Source organism: Pseudophryne corroboree, chromosome 11, assembly GCF_028390025.1.
Source record: "Pseudophryne corroboree isolate aPseCor3 chromosome 11, aPseCor3.hap2, whole genome shotgun sequence".
Classification (NCBI taxonomy): Eukaryota; Metazoa; Chordata; class Amphibia; order Anura; family Myobatrachidae; genus Pseudophryne; species Pseudophryne corroboree.
Window position 1 is genome coordinate 295,925,736 of NC_086454.1, and position 15,594 is coordinate 295,941,329.

The 15,594-nt window shown below is 43.3% G+C and overlaps 1 protein-coding gene and 1 pseudogene across 2 annotated transcripts in view; both read right to left on the reverse strand.

The window, feature by feature from the left end:
* The window catches only part of LOC134969491 (IST1 homolog), an 80,642-nt gene that overhangs the window by 10,175 nt on the left and 54,873 nt on the right, over positions 1-15,594 (reverse strand). The window lies entirely within an intron of this gene.
* LOC134971030 (U2 spliceosomal RNA) lies at positions 15,107-15,213 on the reverse strand (annotated as a pseudogene).

Below are 15,594 nucleotides of genomic sequence, written 5' to 3' on the forward strand. Positions count from 1 at the left end.
GGGGTGTTCAGGTGAGTCGACACTTTACATTTTTAGTGTGTGTGACTGGCTCCTCTCCAGACCAGTGAAGAAACTGTGCCCGAGGAGAGATGCAATACTACCAACAGAGTAGGAGGCAAGGAAGACAACCAGAAAAAAAGATCTCTGTAAAATAGGAACATCAAAAAACACAGAGATATATTGAATGTATGTGCGTGTATAGACCGAGATTGATATAGATACATAGATATACACCAAGGACTGTCATAGATCGTAGATCACACAGTTCTTAGCAGCCACACCCAGGATCAGAACCCATGACCTGTTACACGGAAAGCAGACCCCTTACAGATAGAGCTAATGCCGCTTCGAGAAAAACCATTCAAAAGAAAAAGACAAAATGACAGTAGCGCAAGGAAACCTTGCAATCAGGTCCAAAGGACACCCAACCCCCCGGGAACCACCAGTACAACCAGTGGTATAACCACACCGCCGGAAAAGAGCAGCGCATGGTGGGCGTCCAGCATCTCCTATGGACTCGGAGAAAGGAATTTATTGGTAAGTACCAAAAACCTGTTTTCTCTATCATCCATAGGGGACGCTGGAGCAGAATACCATGGGGAGGTCCAGAGCTACCCAAACGGGCGGGAAAGCACTGAGAATTCCGGAAACTGCACAGCCAAGCCGAAACTCAAGGCTACAACCCAGGGAACTGTGGAACTTGACAAAAAAGGATGGCAGGCAACCTAATATGCAGTAAGATCCAGAGGAAACCGATACAGAAAAACCACCAAGACAACTGCCAGATATCATGTCAAGACTGGCCAGGAAGAAATTGAAATAAAGGTGGAGCCATGATGTTATGCAAAGACAGAACCCACAATCGTGCCCTGAAAGGCATCTAGATTGCAGAGACTAGCCAGAAGGATTGCGACACTGCAAACTCCATCGAACTCCGAAAGCGTAACACGGAGCGTTGAAGGCCAACAACGCCCCTAGTAAATAGCTGAATGTCCGGAAATGCTTATGGTAGAGAAGACCTACAAGAGAATCTTGCCTTAACGAAGCTGAGTCAGAGACCTGTCACTAACCGAACTGGAATGGAAAGGGGCTACCACCAAAAGTATGCCCCATCCCCTAGGCAACATATGCCGTCCGCCAGTCTAGGAGTGGCTGGACTAAAGATGGCATGTGTCTACAGACACAGTAGAGTAATCGCCACGGAATGTCATATTCCCGTCCTGGGAAAGTACTTAGGTCTCTACATTTGGACACATACCAAACATGCTGAGTCACCGGGGTTCCCCACATACCAGCACTACACTCTGAACAGCTAATCTGCCAAAAGCAGGTGCCAGAACAAGCTGGAACACAGAAGCCACAGACGAAGGACACCCATGAGAAGATCAGCAGATCTGGAGACCGAGACCTGCGAGGCTAGATAAAAAAAAACAAGTTTTGGATGAAACAAAGATATAGGGATTTTTGTTTACTTACCGTAAAATCTCTTTCTCTGATTCCATCTGGGGGACGCTGCGCCGTTACTTGTGGGTTAGAGGTGTGTGGTTGTGGAGTTTGGCACAGAACTATTAAGAACTGACCCCTCCCCCCTCTAACCCCTCCCATCTCCTTCCTGCCCGCCAGCACCTCAGTTAACGTTTAGCCAAGCCAAAGGAGATAGACCGAAAAAATTTACTGGTTAAAACAGACAACCATATGGGAGGGATCGCAGCGTCCCCCAGATGGAATCAGAGAAAGAGATTTTACGGTAAGTAAACAAAAATCCCTATTTCTCTTTCATCCATCTGGGGGACGCTGCGCCGTTACTTGTGGGATTTCCCAAAGCAAGCTAATGAGAGGAGGGAGAAGTAGACGGCATAGCCATCCGTAAAATTTGACGCCCAACAGAGGCAGTCTCCAAATTGAAAATATGAAAAACGGTAAACCCTTTTTGAAACGTATGCACAGGCGACCAAGTCGCCGCCCTACATAGCTGCTCAATAGATGCACTCCCGCGAGCAGCCCAAGAAGCTCCAACTCGAATGAGCTGGAATCGATTCAGAAACTGAAATATCAGAAAACTGTTTTTATGGCGAAATCACCCAACGAGCCACTGTGTTCTTGGAAGCCGGCCAATCTCGTTTGGGTGCATCAATTAAAAACTAACAATGCAGCCGTACGACAGACAGGATCCGGACAAGATGAATAAATCCGTAAGGCCCTAAGCATATCTAAGAGAGCCAAATGGGAAGGAGAAGGAGTAAACGCTGGAAGGACAATGTCCTAATTTAGATGAAACGCTGACACAACTTTCGTAAGGAAGGAAGGTTTTTGTTCGCAGAACCACCCGGCTATCATGAAACCTCAACAAGGGTGGTCTGAAAGAAAGAGCTGTCAATGCAGATACTCGTCCTGCGGAGGCAATTATCAATAGGAAGACAACTTTTGAACGTTAGATACCGCAATTTTACAGATTCCAAAGGTTCAAATGGAGAATACCGAAGAGCCGTAAAGACTAAGTTATAGTCCGAGGGAGGAACAAAAGGTGGCTGAATCCGAAGAACTCCCTGAAGGAACGTCTGAACTTCTGGAGAGATAGCCAGTCTCTTTTGAAAGAAAGAACCGATAAGTCAGAAACTTGACCCTTCAGTGAAGAAGTCTCAGACCCTTATTGAGACCCTCCTGAAGGAAGTATAACCGACGAGGAATACGAAACAAATCCGGTGTTAAACCACGCTTTTCACACCAATCAATGTAAATACGCCACACTTTTCTAGCCTGAATCATCGTTTACACAACAAGACAAGAAAAAAAAAAAAACCTTTTCCCTTAAAATGTTGGGTTCAAGAACCAAACCGTCAAAGCCAGCCGACCCAACCTGGGTGGTGACCTGGTCCTTGAATCAGAAGATCCGGACACAGAGGGAGTCGGAATGGTTCCTCGACGACCATATTGTGACGAAGAATGTACCACGGTCAGCGTGGCCAAGCTGAGGCCACCCAAATGATTGGGAGACCTTCTTTCTGAATGCGTTTAAGCAGACGTGGAATCAGTGGAAATGGTGGAAACACATATCCCAGTTGAAAGTGCCACGGTGCTGTCAGTGCATCGATTAGAATTGCTTGAGGGTCCTGAGTACGCGACCCGTAGAGAGGAAGATTATTATTGAGGCGAGACGCCATCAGATCTAAATCGGGCAACCCCCACCGGGTTACTAGAGTCAGAAACACCTCCTGGTGAAACTCCCACTCTCCCGGATGCATCGTGTGACGGCTTAAGAAATCCGCTTCCCAGTTCTCGATTCCTGGAATATGAATCGCGAATATGGCCAGGAACCAATGTTCCGCCCATGTGAGAGTCTGAGCGACTTCTTTCATTGCGGATCAGCTTCGAGTACCTCCTTCCTTGTTTATGTAAGCAACTGCCGTGGCGCTGTCAGACTGAATCCGCACTGGATGACCCTGAACCATGGTTTGAATCCGAAGTAGTGCATACCGGATTGTCCTTAACTCCAAGATGCTGATCTGCAACTTTAACTCTTGACTGGTCCAGAGTCCCTGAAAGTGATGAGTCTGAAACACCGCCCCCCAACCTCTGAGGCCGGTGTTTGTGGTGACCATCACCCAAGACCAAATTGTGAACGGAACTACTTTGGTCAAATTGGATCTGTGAAACCCCCAGCGAAGCGACTGACGAGTCTGTACAGACACGCGGACCAACAGTAATTCGAGATGAGGCCCTGTCCGAGTCCAACAGTTGAGAATTTGAAAAGAGGGGTTTTTTTGTGACTGCGCTAGGTTTTGATGATCACAACACTAATGTATATTTCAATAAAACAAATTTATTCCTAAAATAGCACAATAGTTATACGTAAGGTATTAGATAAAATATGCACATATAACAAGTATTAAATAATACAGTTATTAAAATATAAAATTAACATGTAGAAGGACTACCCAATTCGCCAGGTGTTATATTAGGACTCAGTGGAGATATATGCAGTGACCGTTCCTGATATGTTTCCCCTATATTAGCACAGTCCAGCTTATATAATAGTCTCAGAATTTTAGGCAATGTCCAATGGATGGACTTGTTACCGTTAGAGGGTAATGTGCTCCAGAGTCTGTAGTGGAGAGCTCCTCATGCATTACGGTGTATGCTGTCCTTTATGCGACGATTGCCATTTGCAGTCCGAGAATAAAGCAAGACGTCTGGACGAAGCTTCGGGGAATGGTTCGGTCCTCCTTAGAGTCACTCCTGGCAGGGGTCCCTGGTAGCACCTGACGCGTTTCGCTGCAACCAACTGGCAGCTTTCTCAAAGGTATGTGCAGTCTAAAGCATGAGGGGTTTATATACCACCTCTAATATGGTGGCTAATTAGCCCCTTAGAACACATGAGTGCAATTACATGACCACATTTAAGGCTAGATACATAAAATCATAATAATCTTGAGAGCTGAGACAGACCTACTTCAAGTGACATGTGTTAAATAACAAATGTGTAAATTATTTGTAAAAACGAGTGGTTTCAAAAGATTTTTATTAATATGTAAATAGATGAATAAGGGCAAACAGGAAGTGTACAAGCGGACTTTAGCCAATGGCTATGTTTGTTGTGAATCCTGTTGCCTGGGGGACAAGGTTATTAGCTTCCCTTATAGGTTGGGGAAGAGATAGAGACGAGAACCGGAGTTGTATAGTAACATTCTATTCCGGTCACGTGACTCGTCACGTGATCGGAGTTTTTCTTCTACTATGTCCGCAACATACGGCGGAGTATAGAGGCGGTTGCTAAGCAACTGGCATTAAGGTGGGGAAACAATTGCGAGACGGGACTGTGGTTACGATGTTCTGTTTACTTCCGGTCACGTGACTAATGTCACGTGATCGGGATATGTTAGTATTGAATACACAGCATACGACAGAGTGTAGAAACGGTTGTTAGGCGACCTGATAGTCACTTTATATTAACCCGGGCACATATTGACTGGCTAATCATGTTTAAGGCCTTAATTTATGTATGATAGTAAGCGTAATTATATCCCGATCCGTGGGTCCCTGTGAGCGTTACTTCCGCCCTCCAATGCATTGGGGGCATAGTACTTCCGCCAACCAAGGAACCAGAGAAGAGGATAACAACCACGTTTTGGTATGTTTATTAGTCCCTATTAAGCAAGGGCCTATATCTATCAAATATGTTTAGAAATTTGGCCCCTCACGGCCAATATTAGGGCTAAGAACAAAGTAATAAATTTTAGTAACAGATATTTTAGATAGTGGATTATCACATCAAATGGAAGAAGGAGAGATTGAATTCTTACATAGATTAGTAAACTATAATTTAGCTAATTACTATTGCATATATTGTTTTTATCAAAATCCTATAGTAAATAAGAAGATATAGGGACTGTATATATGTCCCCTCTATTAAATATATATGTTTTATAATTATTTTGTTAATTATTATTAATTCAGAAGTTATGATAGAGTGAACAGATTCCCAGGGAGGCGAGACCCTAGTTTATTTGCAGAATAATTATTTCTAGAGAAAACCCTATATATTTTCCATATGATAAAAGGGAGATTAGGAGTTAAATTATATTATAGTATTTAATTCTACGGCATCATTGAGCCCACCAGGATAGATAGAACCCATTTTGAACATCCAATAGGTTTCTTGTTGACATAATTTTTTATAGCGATCCCCACCCCTATTGGTTATCGGGATATGCTCCACTCCAATTAGTTTAAGGCTGATGGGATTGCCCTGGTGGGATTCATGAAAATGTTGGGAGACACTATGAGTTGACAATCTTTTGATAATATTTCTGCGGTGTTCAAGAAACCTGATTTTGAGTTTTCTAGTGGTGCGTCCTACGTATTTAAGTCCACATTCACATATGAGTATCTATATAACATATGATGAATTACAATTGATGAAATGTTTAATTTCATATGGTGCCCCATTATCTTCAGTTTTGATGGTCTTGGTTCTATTGTCTATGTGGTTACAAGTGATACACCTGGTTGCTCCACATTTAAAAAACCCTTTAATGTTAGATGGGAGCCAGGAATCTGGTTGGGCTATGATTTTTGGATCAGTTTTCAGAAAGCTGGGTGCTAGTGAGTTTCTAAGGGATCTATTTTTCTTAAAAATAAAAACAGGATCCTTTGGCAGATGGGGGGCTATAAGGTAATCTTGTTTGAGAATATTATGGTTTCTCCTTATAATTTGTTTGATTTGAGAGCAATGACTATTATAGGTAGAGATAAATGCTATTGATTTCTCATCTTTTATTGGATTAGTTTTATCCTTTTTATTCAGATACAATATCATTTGAAGTTCAGGCATCTGAAATGTTAAAATCATTTGAACAGAGAGGGTACCCCATAGCTCTCTTAAATAAAGCACTTGAAGAAGTCAAAAAACTAGATAGGAATACACTACTTACCAATAAAAAGGATAAAACTAATCCAATAAAAGATGAGAAATCAATAGCATTTATCTCTACCTATAATAGTCATTGCTCTCAAATCAAACAAATTATAAGGAGAAACCATAATATTCTCAAACAAGATTACCTTATAGCCCCCCATCTGCCAAAGGATCCTGTTTTTATTTTTAAGAAAAATAGATCCCTTAGAAACTCACTAGCACCCAGCTTTCTGAAAACTGATCCAAAAATCATAGCCCAACCAGATTCCTGGCTCCCATCTAACATTAAAGGGTTTTTTAAATGTGGAGCAACCAGGTGTATCACTTGTAACCACATAGACAATAGAACCAAGACCATCAAAACTGAAGATAATGGGGCACCATATGAAATTAAACATTTCATCAATTGTAATTCATCATATGTTATATATATACTCATATGTGAATGTGGACTTAAATACGTAGGACGCACCACTAGAAAACTCAAAATCAGGTTTCTTGAACACCGCAGAAATATTATCAAAAGATTGTCAACTCTTAGTGTCTCCCAACATTTTCATGAATCCCACCAGGGCAATCCCATCAGCCTTAAACTAATTGGAGTGGAGCATATCCCGATAACCAATAGGGGTGGGGATCGCTATAAAAAATTATGTCAACAAGAAACCTATTGGATGTTCAAAATGGGTTCTATCTATCCTGGTGGGCTCAATGATGCCGTAGAATTAAATACTATAATATAATTTAACTACTAATCTCCCTTTTATCATATGGAAAATATATAGGGTTTTCTCTAGAAATAATTATTCTGCAAATAAACTAGGGTCTCGCCTCCCTGGGAATCTGTTCACTCTATCATAACTTCTGAATTAATAATAATTAACAAAATAATTATAAAACATATATATTTAATAGAGGGGACATATATACAGTCCCTATATCTTCTTATTTACTATAGGATTTTGATAAAAACAATATCTGCAATAGTAATTAGCTAAATTATAGTTTACTAATCTATGTAAGAATTCAATCTCTCCTTCTTCCATTTGATGTGATAATCCACTATCTAAAATATCTGTTACTAAAATTTATTACTTTGTTCTTAGCCCTAATATTGGCCGTGAGGGGCCAAATTTCTAAACATATTTGATAGATATAGGCCCTTGCTTAATAGGGACTAATAAACATACCAAAACGTGGTTGTTATCCTCTTCTCTGGTTCCTTGGTTGGCGGAAGTACTATGCCCCCAATGCATTGGAGGGCGGAAGTAACGCTCACAGGGACCCACGGATCGGGATATAATTACGCTTACTATCATACATAAATTAAGGCCTTAAACATGATTAGCCAGTCAATATGTGCCCGGGTTAATATAAAGTGACTATCAGGTCGCCTAACAACCGTTTCTACACTCTGTCGTATGCTGTGTATTCAATACTAACATATCCCGATCACGTGACATTAGTCACGTGACCGGAAGTAAACAGAACATCGTAACCACAGTCCCGTCTCGCAATTGTTTCCCCACCTTAATGCCAGTTGCTTAGCAACCGCCTCTATACTCCGCCGTATGTTGCGGACATAGTAGAAGAAAAACTCCGATCACGTGACGAGTCACGTGACCGGAATAGAATGTTACTATACAACTCCGGTTCTCGTCTCTATCTCTTCCCCAACCTATAAGGGAAGCTAATAACCTTGTCCCCCAGGCAACAGGATTCACAACAAACATAGCCATTGGCTAAAGTCCGCTTGTACACTTCCTGTTTGCCCTTATTCATCTATTTACATATTAATAAAAATCTTTTGAAACCACTCGTTTTTACAAATAATTTACACATTTGTTATTTAACACATGTCACTTGAAGTAGGTCTGTCTCAGCTCTCAAGATTATTATGATTTTATGTATCTAGCCTTAAATGTGGTCATGTAATTGCACTCATGTGTTCTAAGGGGCTAATTAGCCACCATATTAGAGGTGGTATATAAACCCCTCATGCTTTAGACTGCACATACCTTTGAGAAAGCTGCCAGTTGGTTGCAGCGAAACGCGTCAGGTGCTACCAGGGACCCCTGCCAGGAGTGACTCTAAGGAGGACCGAACCATTCCCCGAAGCTTCGTCCAGACGTCTTGCTTTATTCTCGGACTGCAAATGGCAATCGTCGCATAAAGGACAGCATACACCGTAATGCATGAGGAGCTCTCCACTACAGACTCTGGAGCACATTACCCTCTAACGGTAACAAGTCCATCCATTGGACATTGCCTAAAATTCTGAGACTATTATATAAGCTGGACTGTGCTAATATAGGGGAAACATATCAGGAACGGTCACTGCATATATCTCCACTGAGTCCTAATATAACACCTGGCGAATTGGGTAGTCCTTCTACATGTTAATTTTATATTTTAATAACTGTATTATTTAATACTTGTCATATGTGCATATTTTATCTAATACCTTACGTATAACTATTGTGCTATTTTAGGAATAAATTTGTTTTATTGAAATATACATTAGTGTTGTGATCATCAAAACCTAGCGCAGTCACAAAAAAAACCCTCTTTTTTTGTGCTATAACATACGGGAGTGACTCTCCTCTTTTTCTTGTGACTGCAGCTCGACGAAGCATCTCACACCTAAAGCGCCCAATTACCTTCGGGTACTCTCTTTTCTTCACAGTTGAGAATTTGAGCCTGAAAGGGTCGAGTATGAAACGTGGCATATGGAACTGCCTTGAAGGTTGCCACCATCTTGTCTCACTTGCATGCATCGGAGAACTGAAACCACCGGTAAATGTAGCCGTGTTCGAATTCTGGACTGTATGTCCTGAATCTTGTCCTGAGGAAGAACCACTTTTCTGGTTGTTGGTGTCGAATAAAAGTCCCAGAAACATCATTTTCCGGAAAGGAAGCAAAGACGACTTCAGACAATATATTATTCATCCGAATGACCGCAGAGACTCCATAGCGAGACGCAAGTTCTGATGAAGAATCAACCCTGCCTTGATCAACAGATTACCCAAATACAGAATAATGCTGATTCCCTGCCTGAAACTGAAAATGTCAAGGGCGACAGCGAATCTTAGAAGAAATTGATGACCCGTCCAAATAGAAACAAGCAGATAGGCGTCTTATGTCCAATTAGGCCAAATATCTCCCTGTTTCCTTGGCGACAATAATCGAGAGGATGGATTCCATGTTGAACTTTTGGGTTGAAATGAACCGTCCAGTTTGTCCACAAGTAAAATCCCCGACCTCTCTGCTGAGCGGGACCTAGAAGAATTACTTAATTTCGTAAGAAAAATGGCTGTTGCATGACGAAGAGCTCGACGTCTGAAGGGACCATTTGAAAGATGAGTGATGAACACCCGATATGGGACTGGTTCCTCGTGATCTAACAAATATTCTCTGGATATGACCTCCGTCACCCACCGATCTGGTCTCGACAGGAACCACCCTTCTTTGAACTGTAGTAACCGAGTCTCAACCGTCACTGACCCCTCCGGGGATCGTGAACCGTCATGCAGTAGGTTTGTTGGCAGGTTGACGTCTACACCTCTGAATGCCTCCCTTCGTGGGTATCCCCTGTATATGAAAGGACCGAAACCTTGTAGAATTCGGTTTCGGAGGAGCAACTGGAAGAAAGGGGTTCCTTCTGTAGAATGTGAGATAATCTTCTTTGATTCCGACCTAAAGAGAACTCACCTTCAAAGGGTACCGCCGACAAGGTCTGTTTGGAGTCAAAATCGGCATTCCAAACCCGAGACCAAAGAGACCGTCTTGTTGTCATGGTCAAGGCAGAAATACGGGATTGTAGCGCAGCAGGATCAACCAAGGCCTCACCCACATAAGTAAGAGCCTTCTGAAATCTGTTCTGCTAATTGAATGGCTTCCGATGGATCGTCAGACTGCCTTCCAGAGATGACCTGTGCTAGTCAGTCATCCGCAGCCTTGAGGACCCAAGCGCCAGCTAAAAGTGGGTGAAGAGAAACACCTGATAAAGAAAACAGATTTAGGCATTGCTTCAATCTTCCTATCTGTAGGATCTTTCAACGTCACAGACTGTACAGAAGGAATAACCGTAGTTCCTGCTAAATTTGAAATGGGAACGTCTACCTTTTGGCCTGTTTCCCAAAATCTCATATCCTCCCTCTGTAAAAGGATATAGACATTTTTATGTCCTAGGGGCTTGGAAACGAGAATCCGGCTTAAGTCAGGCTCCTTTAAAATATCCCTGTTATTAAGATGACGGATGGAGTCTATCAGCAATCTAACAGCTGAGCTAGTAGAAAAGTCATCTTCCCAGACCGAAATCTCGCCCCACTCTGGGTCTACTTCCCCATTTCATAAAAACTACACCTGAACATTGTTCTAGGTGCATGCAGACAGCACATGTGCTGTGTCAATCAGAACCTCCAATGGGAATTACTCCAACTCCTCCCCCAGAAAGTTATAGCGGGCAACGGCTATGGCCGTTTTGTAGCAGAAGAACTGCCAGCAGAGTTTACAAACTTGTTTTGGGATTGAATTAAATCAGCAAGACATCTGCCCATATTCTGAGCCCACACCAGATGTGTCTGGCCAAAGCAGACATAGACTGATCCGCGGAACCTCCCTGTTGGATCATCACAGATGCACCAGAGCATGAAGCACAGAGGGTATCAGCATCCGCTTTACCCTTAGCTAGCCTTGACCCACATTGTAAGCAGGAAAATAACCACCGAGGATGTCTTTCCTCTTTGTAGATCCGTCTGACGTATTGACATAATTAAACTTTATTTATTTATTTTATTTTTTATTTTATTTTTATTTATTTTTTATTTTATTTTTTTTAAAACAAATGCACTACAAACGAACTATAAGCTCAGTAGAGTAATGAACAGTACTGTGTAATTTATATTGAAAAAAAATTTTTTTTTTTTTGCTGTGCAAAAATTAAATCTGTTAACTCTCATTAAAAGTGTAGACTAACACTATGCCCTCAAAGTATACTTGCTGTTAGGTGACCTGTGTGCTGCACAGCGCCCCTCGTACTGTCTCCGTAGAAGATGGCGCCCGGTGCTTTGCAGACGCTGGCCGGGAGGGCGCGCGAGGCAGTGCAGGGCGGGAATCCGTCCTTTTGAAGTAAGTAAGCGCCGTGTCCCCCTGCTATAGCCGAAAGCCTGCGTCTCCTGCTCACTGCTACATCCAGCGGCTCTGTTCGTCCAGCGGCTCTGATCGGACAGTGGCTCCCGCACACCGCTATATACAGCGGCTGTGTTCGGGTAGCGGCTCCTGCGCACCGCTACATACAGCGGCTCTGTGCGGGCAGTCTCTAGCGATCCCCCGGGGAGTGACTCACCACTCTCTTCCCCTTTCTCTCTTCAGTCAAAAAAAAAACAAAAAACAGTGGAATAAATAAATCCCTGTTACTGCGCTCCACCGCTCACCTCCGGAGAGAGAGCGGAGGGGGAGGGGGGGGGGGGGGGGGGAGGGAGGCACACAAGTATATATATATATATATATATATATATATATATATATATATATATATATACATATATATATGTATGAAGGATAGACCAATACTGTCAGAGACAGATTGTGTCTATCCTGTACCTCCTCACTGCCGACTTCTTAGGAACAGGAATCCAGCCCCAGTGACCGAAGTGTGGTGGCCTCCAGCGGCAGAATAGAGTGGGAACTCTAGCTAACCCCACTCTAGTAGTACCTGTCACCTGTATACAGGGACTAGGCACTCCAAGTGATAAAATAATAAAATACCTAACTAAAATCTTCAGAGAGAAAAATCTGTGTCTGTACTCCACAGGCACAAAACTAAAACTGGGGTGCTGGCTGGGCAGGAAGGAGATGGGAGGGGTTAGAGGGGGGAGGGGTCAGTTCTTAATAGTTCTGTGCCAAACTCCACAACCACACACCTCTAACCCACAAGTAACGGCGCAGCGTCCCCCAGATGGATGAAAGAGAAATCTTGTTTATACTGCATGAGTAAACAGGGAAGAAGCAGAAAGGGCAGAAGACACCGAAGCTAATTGGGAAGGCTACAGAGCAGAGAAGGTCTCCCTTGTTATAGCCCCCCACTAGGGAAGACAAAAAAGGAGTAGGACCCCACCAGTCTACTAACTGTTCTAGAGTCTGTATAGAAAATACCCTTTCCCTGAAGCACTATGGTCGACAAGTCGACCTATTGATAAAAAAACGATGGTGTTTTAGCACGATCTGAGGACTCCTTACTGTTAGAAGTATGCTACAGTAGAATAGTAGAGTACAATCTATGTATTACTACAACAGTAGGGATGTAGGCTGACCAGACATAAAGGACTCATTGTCAAAGGAGAAGCGATGTGATCCAATGCCGTTCAAGTACTCCTGGGTCCAGGACATCCATTTGCAGTGTAGAATCCTAAGGAGATATCCGCACTGGCTAGAGAGACCAATGGGGGTGTACAACCCAAAATCTGGGTAAAATCCGCAACTGAGCAAATTTGACCAGCTTGTAAGGAAGTATAAATGCAGTCCCTGTGAAATGGAGGTCCCCTAGGGAAATGGAAAAAAGGGGCCTACGGTAAGGTCGTATTTTAGGCCACCAACGTTCCCAGACACGTGACGCAGGCTGCCAACTTGAACACGTGTAGTGGGAACCGTACCACCGGAGGGAGTAGGGAACACCAACTGAGCCAAGGACCCAGCAAGGCGATATCCTTATGCTCAAAAGAGCAACCAAACGTTAGAAACTAAAGTCACTGCATGTACGGAGACTCTAGTAAAGCCTCCTATAGTGTGTGTGTGTGTGTGTGTGTGTGTGTGTGTTGTGTTAACAGAAGCATTTATCAAACTCTTCAGAATATGTCTAGAGTAATAGGTCCTCTAGATAAGGGATGAAGCCGAGCAACTCCCGTGGCCAAGAATGACGCCCCTTGAGTCACTGAGCATCCAGTAAGAAACATGCGGGGTCATTCCTAGTTGATCGCTCGCTAGCTAGCTGTTTTTAGCAGCTATGCAAACGCATAGTCGCCGTCCACTGGGGAGTGTATTTTCGTCTTGCAAGTGTGCGAACGCCTGTGCAGCCGAGCTCTGCAAAAACATTTTGAGCAGTTTCTGAGTAGCTCTGAACTTACTCAGCCCTTGCGATCACTTCAGCCTGTCCGGTCCCGGAATTGATGTCAGGTACCCGCCCTGCAAACGCCTGGACACGCCTGCGTTTTTCCAAACACTTCCAGAAAACGGTCAGTTGCCACCCACAAACGCCTTCTTCCTGTCAAATCTCCTTGCGATCGGATGGCCGAATGGATTCTTCGTTAAGTCCATCGCTCAGCAACGATCCGCTTTGCACCCGTACAACGCGCCTGCGCATTGTGGTGTATACGCATGCGCAGTAGTGACCTGATCGCCGCGCTGCGAAAAAAGGCAGCGTGCGATCAGGTCGGTATGACCCCCATAGTACATTAGGATGCTGACAAAGGACTACGAACGCTAGTAACTGAAGAAAAATCTCTCAGAAGGGAACAAGTAGTAAAGTCCACAGATAGTTAGGAATTCCTCCTACACCAAGTCTAAACTGAGACGTGTTCCCATACCATGTGCTGTTCCAGATACATTTATTTTGAACTTAAAATAAAAAACCGAGATGAAGCCAAATGACTGGAATGATGCTGCTGAGACAAGCCAGGTGCCTGAAATTGGACTATCCTGTACCTGTAAGCAATGGAGATATATGACCCCTAAATGTGGGAGTCTTAATCCCAAGGGTGAGAAAGAGAGTCAGGAGACCCCTGCCCCCCTGCGATTTTCCCGTTAAGATGGTAGTTTACTCTAGTTATCGATTAAACTATCTAGGTAACCCGAAAGTACCCTTAACCTGTACCTCTATATAATTTATATAGATACCCATACACATTTTTCCATATGTTTGAAAAAGGGCGGTCTAGATGAACCTCCCTGCTGGACAGGAGATGGAATACTACCATAGCGTAGTTTTTCATCCATAAATAGTGGAGAGGACTTGAAACCATCAATGGCTGGCAGAGCGCTTCCAGAAGCTTCTGTCAACATGTTTTCTTCTTCCTAAACCTGTAGGGATAGGAGGTACACATACACCTATATACGACTTAAACAGATATGCATTGTACAGCTGATAAATAATTGGAAGGTAATAGCCTGGAATAAATTGACTCAAAGTGTCAAATTCTCCCTTCCCAATACTCCACACCTTACCTGCTCTGGACAGCCTCCAAGCTGTCGTTAGTGGGCAGCCCCCTTTTTAAAGGGAAACACAAAACACTGCATGTGGGAAAACTCTCGCCTTACACCAGTAAGCGAAAGGCCGAGCTCGTAGGCGTATCAGGAAACTAGAACTGGCTCTCAGACGACTATTCCTGTACAGAACTACTGGAAGAGAAGGGAAGGGATGGAATATACCTTGAATTCTCATCTTACAACGTCCTGTCTAAGCAAGTTCTGAGGAGCCTCAATACGTCCCTGTTCCTTGTAACTGACTTCAGCTGGACGGAGGAAACCGACTTGACCGTAGTCAAATGGGCACTTGGTTAGATGCCTGTATTGTAGGATCTGTGGGAAATGAAGGTCATTATAATAGTACAGACTAGAGTACACCTTAGTGAACTGGTTGCCATAGGAATTATAGAGTTTTATAAAACCCTAACCCGAGACTACTTCACATCTATATAGACGTGTTGGATTCAAAATATATGACCCCCGGATAGAGGCGTATCAGATATTAAACTGATAAGAACATATACTGCACTGATCCTTGCTAAAGAGCAGAATGCGATAGACACTGGTTGTCGCTAAACTACCAAGTCAGCGGATTTTACATACAGCCTGGGGAGAATATACAGACTCCACACAGCCAGGGCCATAGTTAAAGAAGCATTCGCACTTTGGAAAACGAATCCGGGACTCTGAGCATGGGGCGCGGCACGCTTCTGTGAGCATTGTGAGGCAGCAATGTCAACCATCACACCATTTGCGCTGCTCTATATACTGTATATTATTTTATATATACTGTATAATATTTTCTGCTTATACAGATTCCAACAGTGAACTGGAGTTCACAAGTAAAGTTTGCACCGCAGGTACCAGTGACACAGTGCAGAATATCCCAGTATATACTGGGGTGACATGCTATGAACTGTTAAGCTCTATTAATATAT